This window comes from Mobula hypostoma, chromosome 8, assembly GCF_963921235.1.
Source record: "Mobula hypostoma chromosome 8, sMobHyp1.1, whole genome shotgun sequence".
NCBI lineage: Eukaryota > Metazoa > Chordata > Chondrichthyes > Myliobatiformes > Myliobatidae > Mobula > Mobula hypostoma.
In genome coordinates, this window is record NC_086104.1 from 37,199,385 (window position 1) to 37,214,686 (window position 15,302).

The window sequence follows — 15,302 nt, forward strand, 5'->3', positions numbered from 1 at the left end:
GCCATCCTGAGTGTTTTAAATAGAAATGCCACACTGGAATTGAATAAGGAATTGAAGAAGAACAAAATGTGGACAAAAGTGTGGAACAGTCTTCATCTTCATTGACTTTTATTGCTAATGGAATGTGTCAGGGACATTTTCCCAGAAGGAAAAACTTTTTAATACTGTTGGTCTTTGTACAAGTCAACTGATAGGGAAATGTCTCCAGGGAATTGAATGTGGATGAATTATATATTTTTCTGTTGTCCTAATTCAGTGGCTTCATACTGTAGATAGTACAGCAATTCATGTTGTCTTCGTGCAACCTCTAGATCCAGATGTACCATTTTCCTCCCACAGTCCAAAGATGTACTGGTTGGTGGGTTAGTTGGTCATTGTAAATTGTCCCGTGAGTGGGCTAGAGTTAAATCTGGGTTTGCAGGGTGATGCAGCTCGAAGGGCCGGAAGGGCATATTCCACACTGTAGCTCAATAAATAAATAAATAAACAAACAAACAATTACAGATGAGAAAAGCGTTCTTCGTTAGCTGAATGAAACAAATCTAACTAAGCTAGAACCAAATTTAACGTACTCTACCCATAAAGTGTCTGTCCTCAGCAATCTCCACTGCCTCCTGAATAATAATATATCAAGTAATAATTTTTATCTTCATATCTCTCTATAGCCACATTGTATGAATAACTTTCTCCAGTCATATATTCCTCCAGCTCCAAATTTTTACATGTTATTCTGAATTGCAATTAAAAAAACAGCAAGTACCTGTCATTCAGACAAAGATTTTCACAGCCTCAGGATATCCCAAATCACTTCATATCTAATTAAGTAATTTCCAATTATAAAAACAGCTGTAATGTAGAGTAATATAATAATCAGCTCATGCACATCAAAGCTGCACAAATAGCAATGAAATGGATAATAATCAGATAAGAAAAATACACAAAATGGCTGGAAATTCAGTGATAAAGGCCATTAACTGGTAAAGATCAGGTAATTTGTTGCTGTAATGAATGCTATTGGATGATCTCTGGTGAAGGCCATTGGCAAAGGCACATGCTGTTTGTAGTATAATGACATTTCATCACAATCCTTCAAAAATTAGTAGAGTCATGAAAAATGGCAGATGAAATTTAATGGGCCTTTTCCTGTGCTGTACTTTTCGATGACTATTCGATAACTTTTCATTTGACAAGATAGCACTCCTTCGGGGATACACTGATGTTTCAGGCAAGTATGATTGCTTATCTCTGAATGAAGGAATGTGGGAGCTGGACTTGCAATTTTCCAATAAAGGTGAAGGGGTATTAACTGTGAGCCAAGCATGAAATGAAATTTGCTGTTTGTTTCAATTCTTTCCATTTCTTCTGGATTTCTCTTTCAAAAAATTACTCCAGTCTATTTTTCCCTTTCAAATCTAATTTCTTCCATTCAGCCTTTCTACTCCTCCTAAAGACCCTTATTTTTCCTGTCACAGTCTTACCTTCCCAGAGCCCAGAGTGCCTGGTGAAATATGGTAGGAGGCTTTTCATTGGGATGTCAGATTATAGAAACATAGAAAACCTACAGCACAATACAGGCCCTTCAGCTCCACAATGCTGTGCCAAACATGTCCTTACCTTAGAAATACCCTAGGATTACCCATAGCCCTCTATTTTTCTAAGCTTCATGTACCTATCCAGGAGTCTCTTAAAAGACCCTATCGTATCTGCCTCCACCACTGTTGCTGGCAACCCATTCCATGCACTCATCACTTTCTACATAAAGAAACTTACCCCTGACATCTCCTCTGTACCTACTCCCATGCACCTTAAAACTGTGCTCTCTCATGTTAGCCAATTCAGCCTTGGGGAAAAAGCCTCTGACTATCCATTTGATCAATGTCTCTTATACACCTCTATCAAATCACCTCTCATCTTCCATCGATCCAAGGAGAAAAGGCTGAGTTCACTCAACCTATTCTCATAAGGCATGCTCCCAAACCAGGCAACATCCTTGTAAATCTCCTCTGCACCTTTTCTATGGTTTCCACATCCTTCCTGTAGTAAAGCAACCAGAAATGAGCACAGTACTCCAAGTGTTACAAGGAGGCGGTTGGAGCGACTGGAGGTGGACTCAAGTGCACGACACAGGCACCGAGACAGACTTGGACTTGACTTGGGACCCAGAACCAGGACCTGGACTTGACTTGGAACTTGGAGCCTGGTCTTGGACTTGACTTGGAACTCAGAGCCTGGACTTGGACTTGACTTGGAACTCGGAACCAGGACCTGGACTTGACTTGGAACTTAGAGCCTGGACTTGGACTTGACTTGGAACTCAGAACCAGGACTTGACTCGGATTCAGAACTTGGAACTTGACTCGGGACTCGGAGCCTTGACTTGGACTGGACCGGATTGGAACACAGAGCCTAGACGTAGACTTGGACTTGGACTAAGGAACTGGGACTCCGACTTGGACTCGGACAAGGAGCCGGGACTTGGATTTGGACTCGGACACGGAACGACAAAACAACGACAGTCCATTCGAGTAACGGCAAACGGCCTGCCTACTCAGTTGGATACGAGACCATGAAATCCAAACCACGACAGTCCATTCGAATCTCAGCCCGGAGTAACGGCAATGGCCAGCAAATCTCAGCTGGCCATGGATACGGCAGAATTCGTACCTTTGGCTCGGAGTGGCGGCAAATGGCCGGCAACTCAGCTGGACATGAAAACGACCGAATCCACAAAGCACCCTGGGCATCGAAGCCACTTAGAGTCCACAATGAACAGGGACCCGACTCGGGCACAACTGCACTTGCTCAGCTCGCGGTCCAGCATTGAGTAGCTGCAAGCTGGAGCTTTTTGCTGCTGGCTCAGATGGGAAACATGTGTCTTAATCAAGGCACCCGATGGACCGGGCGAGAAGGAAATAACCGGAATGAGGAGTCAACGGACCGGACCATGACACCAAGTTGGGTGTGACCAGGGTCCTATATAGCTGCAACATTACCTCTCAGCTCCTAAACTCAGTCTCATGGTTGATGAAGGCCAATGCACTGTATGCCTTCTTAACCACAGAGTCAACCTGCGTAGCAGCTTTGAGTATCCTATGGACTCGGAACCAAGATCCCTCTGATCCTCCACACTGTCAAGAGTCTTACTATTAATGCTATATTTTGCCATCGTATTTGACCTACCAAAATGAACCTCTTCACACTTACCGGGTTGAACTTCATCTGCCACTTCTTAGCCCAGTTTTGCATCCTATCAATGTCCCACTGTAACCTTTGACAACCCTCCACACTATCCACAACACCCCCAAGCTTTGTGTCATCAGCAAATTTACCAACCCATCCCTCCATTTCCAGATCCAGGTCATTTATAAAATTTACAAAGAGAAGGGGTTCAAGGACAGATCCCTGAGGCACACCACTGGTCACCGACCTCCATGTAGAATATGACCAGTCTGCAACCACTGTTTACCTTCTGTGGGCAAGCTAATTCTTAATTCACGAAGCAATGTACCCTTGGATCCCATGCTTTTGTACTTTCTCAATAAGCCTTGCATGGGGTACCTTCTCAAATGCCTTGCTGAAATCCATATACACTACATCTACTGCTCTACCTTCAGTCACACCCTCAAAGAATTCAATCAGGCTCGTAGGGCATGACCTGCCTTTGACAAAGCTATGCTAACTATTCCTAACTATATTATGTCTCTCCAAATGTTCATAAATCCTGCCTCTCAGGATCTTTTCCACAAACTTACTAACCACTGAAGTAAGACTCATTGGTCTATAATTTCCTGGGCTATCTCTATTTCTATTCCCTTTCTTGAATAAGGGAACAACATCTGCAACCCTCCAATCCTCTGGAACCTCTCCCGTCCCCATTAAAGATGCAAAGATCAGCTCCAGAGGCTTAGCAATCTCCTCCCTCACCTCACACAGTAGCCTGGGGTACATCTCATTTAGTCCTGGTGACTTATCCAATTTGATACTTTCCAAAAGCTCCAGCACATCCTCTTTCTTAATATCTATATGCTTAAGTTTTTCAGTCTGTTGGAAGTCATCCCTACAATTGGCAAGATCCTTTTCTGCAGTGAATACTGAAGCAAAGTACTCATTAAGTACCTTTGCTATCTCCTCTGGTTCCATACATGCTTTTCCACTATCACACTTGATTGGTCCTATTCTCTCATCTCTTACCCTCTTGCTCTTCACATACTAGTAGAATGTCCTTAATCATGTCTGCCAAGGCCTTCTCGTGGCTCCTTCTGGCTCTCCTAATTTCATTCTTAAGCTCCTTCCTGCTGGCCTTATAACCTTCTAGATCGCTATCATCACCTAGTTTTTTGAACCTTTCGTAAGCTTGAAATTATGCATGAAATTTCCCTGAAGAAAACAGAATAGGAAAATAGAATTCATCTAAGACAGAGCAGAATCGAGCCTCAGCTAGGTTAGCTCAGGAAAAATTCCTGATGTGATTTTAGGCAAAGTTGGTTCTAGATAAGTTTGCAGAATTCACAGATTTCCCAGTTACGCAATCTTCCATCTCACCGATGACATTTACAAAATGTAGCTGAGACATTACAGGGTTGCAGTTGAAGCATAGCTTAGGACAATTTCTAATTTTAAATTTGTGCGCCTTTTGGTTAAAAGAAGAGTATAGTGCTTAATTCATCTCTCTATCAGCCCTTGTGAATTCCTGGAGCTGCTTAATACTGACATTTGAAGACATTTTCAATTTTCACTTTGGAATGCAGATTCAAGTGAACACTCATTGCAATTACATTTGACGTCTGGGAGAATTCACATGAAAATTCATCCCATTTTGACTTATCTTAATTTTGAATATTGAACCATCAATACAATTTTACCCCTCCGCAGTCTTATCTTGGCTCAAGGAAATGGATAAGACCAGCAGGTTAAAATGCCTCCCTTGTGACTATGCAAACCAAGTAAACATTCCACCTCCATCATCACACTACTCTGGGCTGTGACTTAAAATTACTGCTCACATGTTGGTATTGGGTCCCTGCAACATAGATGCAAGTCTATGGGAAATGATTTTGCATGCACACTATGCAAGCAGTAGCTGACCCCACTAAGGAGCACCAGGCCATTGTCTCCCACACCATCACCGACTTTATCTGCTCAGGGGATCTCCCATCCACTGCTACCAACCTTATAGTTCCCACACCTCGCACTTCCCGTTTCTACCTCCTACCCAAGATCCACAAACCTGCCTGTCCTGGCCGACCTATTGTCTCAGCTTGCTCCTGCCCCACCGAACTCGTTTCTGCATACCTCGACACTGTTTTATCACCCCTTGTTCAATCCCTTCCGACCTATGTTCGTGACACTTCTCACGCTCTTAAACTTTTCGATGATTTTAAGTTCCCTGGCCCCCACCGCTTTATTTTCACCTTGGATGTCCAGTCCCTATATACTTCCATCCCCCATCAGGAAGGTCTCAAAGCTCTACGCTTCTTTTTGGATTCCAGACCTAATCAGTTCCCCTCTACCACCACTCTGCTCCGTCTAGCGGAATTAGTCCTTACTCTTAATAATTTCTCCTTTTGCTCCTCCCATTTCCTCCAAACTAAAGGTGTAGCTATGGGCACCCGTATGGGTCCTAGCTATGCCTGCCTTTTTGTTGGCTTTGTGGAACAATCTATGTTCCGTGCCTGTTCTGGTATCTGTCCCCCACTTTTCCTTCGCTACATCGACGACTGCATTGGCGCTGCTTCCTGCACGCATGCAGAACTCGTTGACTTTATTAACTTTGCCTCCAACTTTCACCCTGCCCTCAAGTTTACCTGGTCCATTTCCAACACCTCCCTCCCCTTTCTAAATCTTTCTGTCTCTGTCTCTGGAGACAGCTTATCCACTGTTGTCTACTATAAGCCTACTGACTCTCACAGCTATCTGGACTATTCCTCTTCTTACCCTGTCTCTTGCAAAAATGCCATCCCCTTTTCGCAATTCCTCCATCTCCGCCGCATCTGCTCTCAGGATGAAGCTTTTCATTCCAGGACGAGGGAGATATCCTCGCTTTTTAAAGAAAGGGGCTTCCCTTCCTCCACTATCAACTCTGCTCTAAAACGCATCACCCCCATTTCACGTACTCTATCCTCCCGCCACCCCACTAGGAATAGGGTTCGCCTGGTCCTCACCTACCACCCCACCAGCCTCCGGGTCCAACATATTATTCTCCGTAACTTCCGCCACCTCCAACAGGATCCCATCACTAAGCACATCTTTCCCTACCCCCCGCTCTTTGCTTTCCACAGGGATCGCTCCCTACGCGACTCCTTTGTCCATTCGTCCCCACCATCCCTCCCCACTGATCTCCCTCCTGGCACTTATCCTTGTAAGCAGAACAAGTGCTACACATGCCCTTACACTTCCTCCCTTACCACCATTCAGGGCCCCAAACAGTCCTTCCAGGTGAGGCGACACTTCACCTGTGAGTCTGCTGGGGTGATATACTGCGTCCAGTGCTCCCGATGTGGCGTTCTATATATTGGCGAGACCCGACGCAGATTGGGAGACCGCTTTGCTGAACACCTACGCTCTGTCCGCCAGAGAAAGCAGGATCTCCCAGTGGCCACACATTTTAATTCCACATCCCATTCCCATTCTGACATGTCTATCCACGGCCTCCTGAACTGTAAGGATGAAACCACACTCAGGTTGGAGGAACAACACCTTATATTCCGTCTGGGTAGCCTCCAACCTGATGGCATGAACATCGACTTCTCTAACTTCCGCTAATGCCCCACCTCCCCCTCGTACCCCATCCGTTATTTATTTTTATACACACATTCTTTCTTTCACTCTCCTTTTTCTCCCTCTGTCCCTCTGACTATACCCCTTGCCCATCCTCTGGGTTCCCCCCCTCCTTGTCTTTCTCCCCGGACTTCCTGTCCCATGATCCTCTCATATCCCTTTTGCCAATCACCTGTTCAGCTCTTGGCTCCATCCCTCCCCCTCCTGTCTTCTCCTATCATTTTGGATCTCCCCCTCCCTCTCCCACTTTCAAATCTCTTACTAGCTCTTCCTTCAGTTAGTCCTGACGAAGGGTCTCGGCCTGAAATGTCGACTGCACCTCTTCCTAGAGATGCTGCCTGGCCTGCTGCGTTCACCAGCAACTTTGGTGTGTGTTGCTTGAATTTCCAGCATCTGCAGAATTCCTCTTGTTTGCTTATTACATTTGACAGGCTGTCCCCATTAATCATTATGCAAAGCATTTGCATGTTATACATTAACACGTCCATTCATATGTCGTTTAGTAATAATTGCCATGCAAGTGTTAAGACATTCAATGCAGCTCGAGATGAAAATCAAGAATGATGAGCTTTCTCATTCTTATAATTATTATTTGACTCTTTACACCACATCAAAAAAATACTTTGAAGACGTTGGATTCCTCACTTTAACAGGCTTTCACCTGAACATTTTCACAGATTTACTCTTACATATAAAATATCATCAATAATTTATTTTATAATTAAATACTGTAGTTTGGCCAATAGCAATTAAGTTGAATGTAGATGGAGTGCAGATTTAGGAAGGATTTAAGGTTCATTGTCCCTCAGGAGACATTTAATTAATATTTTCAGACGTTATATTTTAGCCTCTTTGGATGCATATGTAAAGTCAAGAGTCATTTTTTTTGTACAAAGCTGTTAAAACTAGAGTGGAAACTTTCAAAGGGAAGTTGAAGAAACACATGAAGGGCAGAGTTTTGAAAGACTCTAAAGGGAAAGTAAGGGCTAGATGGATAGTTCTTTCTAAAAGTGAACAGAGGCACAATGGACCAGACAGCTTCCACCTGAGCCACATGATGCCATCAGAAGGGGCATTCCATTTCAACATAATACCCTAGGGGCAACTTTTTCACCCAGAGTTGATCCAAATGTTGAATAGGCTCCCGGAGGAAGTAGTTGAGGCAAGTGCATTGACATTTAAAAGCACTTCGACAGGTACATGAATAAGAAAGGTTTACAGGGATGGAAATTTAACATGTCTCTTTGGACCTCACTAGTTTTTATAGATGCACCATAGGAGGCATCCTATCCAGATGCAAAGTAATAGCACCTGCACTGTACTGCTGCCACAAAACAACAGATTTCATGCCTCACGGTATATCAATGACAAGAAACATAATTCTGAATGTGATTCTTAACTGTTCTGACCACAACCAGCCTGTCCTCCATGGACTGTCTACATTTCTTGTTGTATTGGGATATCATTCAGCATAATCATAAACCACTCCAATGCTGGAACATCTCCCTTCTACCCCATACTTCCATCGGGCAGAAGTTTTATATATCACAAGGTTCAAGCACAGCTCCTGTCCCATTGTTACAAGACTTTTGAATCGACCTTTTGTACAATAAGCTTGTACTCTTGATTTCTCAATCAACCTCATTATAGGCCTTGCATCCTATTTGTTTACCCACTCTGCATTTGCTCGGTTATGGTAACTAACACTGTATTCTGCTTCCTATCATTGCCTTTCCCTGTCTATTACTTTAACATTCTGTGCCAAAAATTTGGTCCATAACGACAGACAAGAAAAGCTTGTTTAACTCAGCAGCCGTTTTTAATCTTTTTATTATCAAAATAAACTTTATTTACAATAAACCATTCAATAACTCTAAATTCTTTACAGACATTATCATTACATTCCATACAGCTTAAAATATTTCAGCCGGTCACATGGCATTCTGATAGAGTAGAGCTGTAGTTGAGGGGTATATTCCTTGTCACCTAACTTCTCCCACTCCCGCGGGAGAAGAACCCTAAACCGTGGAGCTTTCCCACCAGGCCCTTGCGGTGGCTGAACCAGCTTTCAGTGCGTCCCTTAACAGGTAGTCCTGCAGCCAAGAATGTGCTAATAGGTAATATTCTGCCACGGACATCTGGATGTGCTGGTAAAACATCAAGTTTCAGGCCAACCAAAGAGCGTCTTTAACCGAATTGATGATCTACCAGCAGCACTTGATGTTCGTCTCCTTGTGCGTCCTCACGAACAACCCGCAGATGAGATTACACAGCTGCTGGGGATGAAATGTAACACCAGTCCTTTCATCCTCCTCCACAACTTATCCGCGAACCCACAGTGTGAAAAGAGATGGGTTACTGATTTGTCCTCACTGCGGTCCTCCCGTGGGCTGCAGGCAGTTTTTATTGCAACGATCACAAAAATAGACCAGGTGTTATGACCTGGAGAGAGAACCCACTCAGTCAAGTACAGACAGGGGGGGTGATTATTACACACCCTGGTTATAGTGAGGGTGATCCACAAACACACATGCGAATACTGTAACTGCATAACCTGAGCTAAAATGTAACAATAAGTGAATTTGAACCAGCCCCCCCCCCACTCCCAGAGTGTCAGACTGCCCCCACCTGAGGGGGCAGCCATCTCTGGCAACCCCATAGTCAATACAAAGTCCAAAATCCTGGTGGTGGTTGATGCTGCTGCCTGTCACACTGGGGGTTTCTGGAGCCCCCCCGCCCCCGGGGAAAACACTGTTTGGTGAGGTAAGAGGCAGAACACCCAGAGTGTCACATCCATTCTTCAGCCTTGCTGGGTTGATGGCGGCTGAGGGCCGATACGGTGCCAGCTGGTCCCGATGCAGCATGACTGCCTTCCACCACTCAGACAATCACACCCGGTATGTGTTCTGTTCGTCCATCGTCGATGTCGATGAGGATCTCGACACCATTGATGGTGTTGAGACTAGCGTGTGATTTGGAGTTAAGTGAGGGAGAGTTGCACAGTGCCAGCCTCACTCTCTCTTCCCAATTCCCATCTGGATCCAGTGGCAAGGCAGAGTCAAGATGGCTGGAGATGGGACTAGTGGATGATCAGGAAGTCTTCTGTGTCTTGTCCTGCCCTATGCATTCCATGACGCTTGCGGAGACCGCCTTCTTGACCGTTGGACCTTCCACTGGTCTCGTTCACTCAATTCGCCGGAGTTTGTCTTCACATGCTGGGATAGACATCTCCCTATCTCACCGAGGGTTTGAGACCCGTCGGCTACCCTCACCTGGTTTAGCCGGCTTGTTGAAGCTGCTGCCCGAGGTGTAGCCGCTGTCACATGCAAACAGCTACTGGGAGCCACAGGTGAGAGCCGAGTGCCAGGTGGGGATCAAAGGTGGACTAACCGCCTTGGAAAGGACGCGACATGTTCCCCCGCCAGAGGTGCTACCCTTCCCTGACACCCCGTACACCCAGTATACCACATCGGAGATGAGGCCAAGCACCTCCCCTGGCCCCTTCCTTAGGCTTTCCAGCTTGGGAGATAGTCCCAGAAAGAGCAGTAGACTCTTACTGGCTCCCTCACCCCGCCATAATTTACTGCTACAATGGCACCTCAGACTGGCGGCCCGGCCCCTTCCAGGATGTGCAAGCGTTGCAGAGCCCCTGGGGGAACAACCAGAACAACCAGCTGCAGGAATTGGCAGAAGATGGCGGCGCGACAGCAGCGTGCGCGGCCTCTCCGGTGATGAATATCTGTTATCTGTCAAGTAGGGGACTGTGCACAATTCTGATTTGATGGAGACAGACGTGAGTGCACAGCGGAACATCTGGAAAACTTCTGAAATGACTGCTTTGCTACTGCTGCTACTGTGTGGAAACCAGAATCTCTGGAGCTGTAGGTCTCGAAATCCTCAGCTTTGTGTGTTTCAGCGGCCGGGGAGAGGTCGAAGGCGCTCGGCAGAGGATGGCGCTCGGGAGGCTGCATTGGAGAGGCTGCTCGGAAGCTTGGAGTTTTTGGACGGATGGACTCAGGGTCGGCTGGGGTCGGCTGCTTCCAAGGCATCAGCAAGTTGACAGTGCCTGGAGGTTTATGGCAGGGAGTTTCTCCCTTTTGCTGCCTACTATCAGGGACTCGGGAGTTAATCGACTCGGGGACTATGAGACTTCTTTTTACTGTGCCCATGGTCTGTTCTTCATCAAATTATGGTATTGCTTGCACTGCTGTAACTATATGTTATAATTATGTGGTTCTGTCAGTGTTAGTCTTTGGTCTGTCTTGTTTTCTGTGATATCACACCGGAGAAACATTGTATCATTTCTTAATGCATGTATGCATTTCTAAATGACAATAAAAGAGGATTGAGTGTTCTCATAATCTAAAGAAAAGATGTCTGTTGCCATGGAAAACTGCCACTGCTGGAACAGCAACCCGTCACGCACCTCCAGCATGCCCCTCTGAGAGTATGGGGCTTTGGTCTCGGGATCCAGGGCGGAGATGTCTGCCCACTCCAGCCTTCGTCCCACGCTCAGCCACCCTCTCACCTGGGCCAGCATGGGATTGCTCACCTGCTGGTCAATAGTGGGGAGTTCTACCTTGCTGCTGGCTGCTTCCTGATCACTGCCACCGCTTGCCCCTGGTTACGCTGTGTTGCGTTGGGCCACTGCAACGGGCTGCTGTGGGACTGGTGGTGATTGTTGCTGTGCCCGCCATATCCGTTGCCTGGAACTGCCCTGCCGGAGAGCCACGGCTTCAGTGCCGAGGTAGAGTGCTGTCCCCAGCAGATCCACATGGTCCCCCATGAGACAGCAAGTCCAGCCCAGTGACGCAGGACTCCCAGATGTCGGCCAGCCACACCTCGTGCTCCGCTGTTTTTCCCCACCGCAGTGTGCAGTCACCTCTCTGCTCTCATCAGTGCTCATTTGCCGGTGACTATAGTCAGCTGGACTGATGTCGTTGTCCACCCAGATGGGGATGGCTGGTCCGTGTTGGGGAGAACACCGGGATGGATGGTAGTGATGGTTGGCCCCGTGCCCACCAATGCACGGCATCTGATGCCCTTCACCACACGTTCCACATATCAGCCTTGCTAATCACTCAAATGGTCCATCCAGAGGGGCGACAATGGAGGGATCCTGCCGGAGGACTCGGGCGACACTGCCCACTGGGTGTTTCTTGATGGCTGCGCTGGGCTGTGGCGTAGCACTGGTGCGGGGCAGACCCATGTCAACCGGCCTGTTTCGCCATACTGGTCGCAGAGATGCGGCGGGGCTGGTGCAGTGCTGGTCGGACCTCTCTCACGAGCTCCTCCTCGTCAGTTTCCTGCTCCGCCTCGGTGACACAAGCCTGGGATCGCGGCGTGCGGTTCAACGCTGAAATGCCTCGGGAGGCTAAAATTGCTTCCGCCACCTCCAACGGGATCCCACCACTAAGCATATCTTTCCCTCCCCCCCTCTCTCTGCATTCCGCAGGGATCGCTCCCTACACAACTCCCTTGTCCATTCGTACCCCCCATCCCTCCCCACTGATCTCCCTCCTGGCACTTATCCGTGTAAGCGGAACAAGTGCTACACATGCCCTTACACTTCCTCCCTTACCACCATTCAGGGCCCCAAACAGTCCTTCCAGGTGAGGCATCACTTCACCTGTGAGTCGACTGGGGTGATATACTGCGTCCGGTGCTCCCGATGTGGCCTTTTATATATTGGTGAGACCCGACGCAGACTGGGAGACCGCTTTGCTGAACATCTACGCTCTGTCCGCCAGAGAAAGCAGGATCTCCCAGTGGCCACACATTTTAATTCCACATCCCATTCCCATTCTGACATGTCTATCCACGGCCTCCTCTACTGTAAAGATGAAGCCACACTCAGGTTGGAGGAACAACACCTTATATTCCGTATGGGTAGCCTCCAACCTGATGGCATGAACATTGACTTCTCTAACTTCCGCTAGGCCCCACCTCCCCCTCGTACCCCATCTGTTACTCTTTTTTTGCACACATTCTTTCTCTCACTCTCCTTTTTCTCCCTCTGTCCCTCTGAATATACCTCTTGCCCATCCTCTGGGTCACCCCGCCCCCCCGTCTTTCTTCCCTGACCTCCTGTCCCATGATCCTCTCGTATCCCCTTCTGCCTATCACCTGTCCAGCTCTCGGCTCCATCCCTCCCCCTCCTGTCTTCTCCTATCATTTTGGATCTCCACCTCCCCCTCCAGCTTTCAAATCCCTTACTCACTCTTCCTTCAGTTAGTCCTGACGAAGGGTCTCGGCCTGAAACGTCGACTGCGCCTCTTCCTATAGATGCTGCCTGGCCTGCTGCGTTCACCAGCAACTTTGATGTGTGTTGCTTGAATTTCCAGCATCTGCAGAATTCCTGTTGTTTGCTTCTGCTCTGACTTGTTATCATGATGGAAAGCTCCTGAGGACCAACTACCTGGCAACTATCTCTCAAGGAAAGAAGCCAAGTTAGCCACTTTCTTCCCAGACAGCCCAAGAATAGTTTCAAGTTCTCATTCTCATTCACAACAGTTTTTACCTAGTCTTCACTCTACCACAGATAACTATAAATTGTACAACACAAAGCAAGCCAAACTTACAAATTAATCATTCCATACACTATATAATAGTTAACAAGCATTCTACATCCTGTGCAATGATATGCCAGTGATAATTTACAAGGATATTTTCAGGCCTGGAGGATCTGAATGATAGGGAAAGGTTGAATCGGTTAGGACTTTATTCCGTGGAGAATGAGGGGAGATCTTAGGTATACAAAATTATGAAGGTTATAGATACGTTAAATACATGCTTTTTCACCTGACATAGGTTTCAGGTGAAAGGTGAAATGTTTGAGAAGAACTTGTGGGGAAGTTCTTCACTCAGAGGATGGTGCGAGTGTGAACGAGCTGCCATCAGAAGTGGTTAATCCGGATTCCGTCGTAACATTTGTTTGGATACGTACATAGATGAGAGCAATATGGAGGGCATTGTTCTGGGTGTGGGTAGATGGGCCTACACAAAAAATCAAGTTGGCACACTATCTCTAAACTGCTCAAGAATACAGGGTTGAACTAGCTTCTTGAATTGCTGAGGTCCTTCTGCCAAAGGTACCCCATAGTAAGGTAAGGCGTTCTTGGATTTAGACCTGGTAGTTAAGCTGGTGTGTAACTTGGAGGCGAAATGCAAGTGGCAGCTTCACCACATGCCTGATGTACAATAAGTACAATAGTCCAAAAAGATGGATTCTTAGTCTCTGAATCTACCTTGCTATGATCTTCTACCTTATTGTCTATCTGCACTGCACTTTCTCTGTAGCCATTATACTTTATTCTGCATTGTTATTTCTTTACTTTGTAGAACCTTGATGTGTTATGTAATGAATTCATCTGTATGAATCCAGTGCAAGGCAGTGCCCATCTCTGCTTTGTATCACCTAGAACCCAGGATCCTGGAACACCAGAGAGTCATGGACACAGCTCAGCATATCACAAAAACCAGCCTCCCCTCCATAGCCTCTAGCTACACTACTTGGAGCCGACATAATTAAAGATCCCTCCCACTCTGAACATTTTCTCTTTCTCTTCCCATTAGGCAGCCTGAAAGCATGCCTATCACTTCCCAGCTTCTCACATTTCCACTTCTTCCAGATCCACCATCTTATGCTCCTCTCACCCTGCCCTCTTTCCTTCCAATCCCGATGAAAGGTCTCGGCCCGAAGTGTCAGCTCTAGATATCCCCTCAAAGATGCTGTCTGATCTGCTGAGTTCCTCCAGCATATTTATGTTTTCTCACCAATGTCTTTTCTGCTGTTATAAGACTCTTGAACTTTTGCATGATAAGATCTGTAGACTCCTGACCTCACAGTCATCTTTGTCATGATCTTGCATTTTACTGTCTACCTGCACTTCACTGTAACTGCAACACTATATTCAGTATGCTATTACTGCTTTTCCTTTGTACTACCTTGATGTATTGATGTTGTGAAACAATCTGCCGTGATGGCGTGTGACAATAATAAACCAATTATCAAATGCCAATTACATTGGCCAGGAGAAAAAAGAAACAATATATACAGTAGAACAGTATTTATTCTAATCCCACACAAATGCCCTCCCTTTTATTGCATCACCATTCAGAGACAATTTGAAAGGTTTGATAGAGGATTATCTTTCATTGAAATGGCAGCATCTCCAGCCTGACCACCCCTCAATACTAACTGAAACCGTCCACAGAGATTTTGTGCTTAAGCTTCTGGAGACAACTCGCTTCTGATTCAAGGTGACAGTTTTGGTAGAGTTTTGGTCTTGTTACTTGAGATAATAGAGAAAGAACAGTAAAGATTCACTGAACCATTTGCAAGGATGGTGGATTTGCGATATGAGATGAGTTTAACTGGACTGCCAGGTTCTACTTAAAGGATTTGACAGGATAGACAATAGTGAAGAGAATCACCCTGACTGGAGAGCCTAAACCTTGCGGCACCATTTTAGAACAAGCATAGGCCATTTAGGACCGAAACAAGAAACAATATTTCTTGATAC